Below are 3,164 nucleotides of genomic sequence, written 5' to 3' on the forward strand. Positions count from 1 at the left end.
AAATTATTCGACACCGTACGATTCGACACAGAACAAGCACTATGCATCGTGAAAATTAATAATAATAGCAACACAGGTTAGGGTTAGGTTAGGTTTTTTTTCGGGGAGGGGGTGCATAGTATAACCGGTTACCGGCATGAGATACCTTTTAACTTTGCGTCTTACGGCTTATTTCACTGTACGCATATTTACATTACACTTTTAGTCTATGGTCAGCACGTAAGGTAGTGTTTCAAAGGAATTTTCTCTCGACCAATCAGATCGTTTTCGTCGTTTTTAAACGGGTTCCCGAAGAGACTTCAGGAAAAGAATTTCGTGACAGTACTCGCAAGGTTTCAGAGAGTTAGAAAACGCAACAAAACTATTGACCAATCAAAACGCGGTTTACCGAACCGGTTAACCAACAAGATTTCTTTTACTTTTTTCAGTGGTTTAAATATGAATTTCAAGAGAAAGCTAACTCGGCGTAATTGCTGCGTGCCTTGTCAACCCGTACAACAAGTTTTTGCACTTTAGCCAATCAGGTTGTTTGTCACCAAGCAATCAGCCAATCAGAAGTTTTCACTGATTTTGACCGACTTCCTGGGCGAAATTTGAAGAAAGAAACAGTGGACGTGACTTGTGAGAGTCCGGAGACTTAGAACTGACAGAAAACTGTTTCGACCAATCAAACGATTTTACGAGTTTTTAACCGAGTTCCGGCTGACTTTTAAGAAAAGAACTGTGGGAGATGACTTACAAGGACCCGACGAGTCGGAATCCACGACAAAACGACTGACAAATCAGATTGCGAGTTACTAGGAAACTGACCAATCAAAGCTTGGCGCGGTAAAAAACAGCTTAGTACTACGCGTAGAGGACTGTGAGCTTGTACATACGTGAAAAACAGTTGCACGAACCTGGTTAACATAAGATTATGTGAAATACGTAATTTTAAGAATAACATTTGTAATACGCAATTTAAAGTGTCGTTACTAACTTGGTACAATTATATAGCAGTATGTGAACATAATATAGTGCATGCGATTATAATATAAAGTATGTGATTACAACATAGTTGTATGTGGTTATAATATATGTAATTAATAATATATGTAATTACAATATAGTGTATGTGATTATAATATGATGGTTCTCGTCGTAGTGTAACGTCATTGCGAACGACGGTTGTCGTCGTAGTTTAACGTCATTTTGGACGACGGTTGTCGTCGTAGTTTAACGTCATTGCGGACGACAGTTGTCGTCGTAGTTTAACGTCATTGCGGACGACGGTTGTCGTCGTAGTTTACCGTCATTGCGGACGAGATGGAGGTAAAAATGTCGGGACGTGACAGTATTTTTAATGGTAGACTAGTTGGCCCTTTCTTCATTGAAGGCAATTTGACAGCACAGGTATACACAGTCATGCTTTGCGAGCAAATTGTTCGANAATTTGACAGCACAGGTATACACAGTCATGCTTTGCGAGCAAATTGTTCGAGCTATTTGAGACATAGCTGGTGGAAATATGGATGAAATTTATTTCCAACAGGATGGAGCTTTACCTCATTATGGTGTCATTGTCCGTCAATATTTGAATAAGGTCTTTCAAAATAGGTGTATAGGGCAAAGGGGTCATTTAGTGGCCACCTCGGTCTCCGGATTTGACCTCATTTAACTTTTCTTTGTGGGGTTACTTGAAAAGTAAAGTTTATGCCACCAAGCCTCAATTTCCACTAGTTTGTACAGTATGGCCATGAGTGAAAATAAACAATTTAAATATCTTGCGAACCGGAAAAGTTACCAAAAAACGGTTGTATACTTCTTTATTCTATTACTTAGATGCAAAATACCGTAATAAAAAGTTGTTAAATTTAATTATTTAACCAATCGTTTGTTAACAACAATAGTTAAACAAAACACACTGGTATTGTGCAGTTTTTTACGCTGAAGACGATGGTGCAAACCGTTTTTTTGTATCTCTTTTAGTTTCTGAAATCCTAATTTTGCAACTTACGGGTTGCCGCCTGGTTCTGATCTGAGTTACTAAACTGATGACTAACGGTAACAGAAACATGATGATAACACATGCGGGTTGATAAATTACTCGGAAACTTGGTTTTTGGCAAGTGTTAATTTACCGACCGTGGCAAACGTTTAAGTATGGTACAATGATGGTACTGGTAATATTACCAAGTCTGGTATTTGAAAGGAACGGTAGGTATTAGTAGAACCCGTTACCGGCATGAGTTATCTCTTAACTTTGTGTCTTACGGCTTATTTTACTGTACTCGCATCTATTCAAAGTTTACATGCTATGGTCAAAAAGCGCAAGGCCTAAAGGCGGTGTTTTTAAGGAAGACTCTTTTGACCAATCAGAACACCTTTTGATTTCTAACCGGGTTTTTGAAGTGATTTTTGAACAAGACTTACCGGGTGGTATTTACACGGGTGAGGAGCTAAAAGAAGTGATAAAGCTACTGACCAATCACATCGTTTCTCGATTTTTTGACCATTTTCCTAAACGTACTTTCGAGAAAGATTTAGTAAACCCTACTTGCAGGCGTTTAGAGAGTCTGAAAATTGCAACAAAATTATTGACCACTCAAACGCGTTTTACTAAACTGGTTAACCAGTGAGATTTCTTTTTCTTCTTTCAATGGTTTAAAACATTAATTTCAAGAGAAGGCTAACTTGGCGTAGTTGCTACGTGCTGTGTCAATTAGTACGGCAAGTTTTTGCACTTCAGCTAATCAGGTTGTTTGTCACCAGGCAATCAGCCAATTATATGGTTTTATTAATTGTGACCAATTTCCTGAACGAATTGTGAAGGAGGCAACAGTTGTTGCGACTTGTAGGAGTCTAAAGACTTAGAATTGACAGAAAACTGTCTTGACCAATCAGATGACTTTACGGGTTTTTAACCAACTTCTCGCCGATTTTCAGGAAAAGATTTACGGAAAATGACTTACAAAGACTTGACAAGTCGGAATCCACGATAAGATGACTGATCAATCAGATTGCTTGTTACTAGGAAGACGACCAATCAGATTTTGTCAAAGTTTACAACAGGTAAATTTTACTTGTAAGCTAACAAAACGTGTAGTATACGTTAAAAGCAGTTATATGAACATAATGAATGCAAAACAACAGTGAAAACGACACTTGCAAAATTGGTAGGTACA

The sequence above is a fragment of the Pseudomyrmex gracilis genome, unplaced genomic scaffold (assembly GCF_002006095.1).
Source record: "Pseudomyrmex gracilis isolate BER0280 unplaced genomic scaffold, ASM200609v1 scaffold_1164, whole genome shotgun sequence".
In the NCBI taxonomy this organism is placed as follows: domain Eukaryota; kingdom Metazoa; phylum Arthropoda; class Insecta; order Hymenoptera; family Formicidae; genus Pseudomyrmex; species Pseudomyrmex gracilis.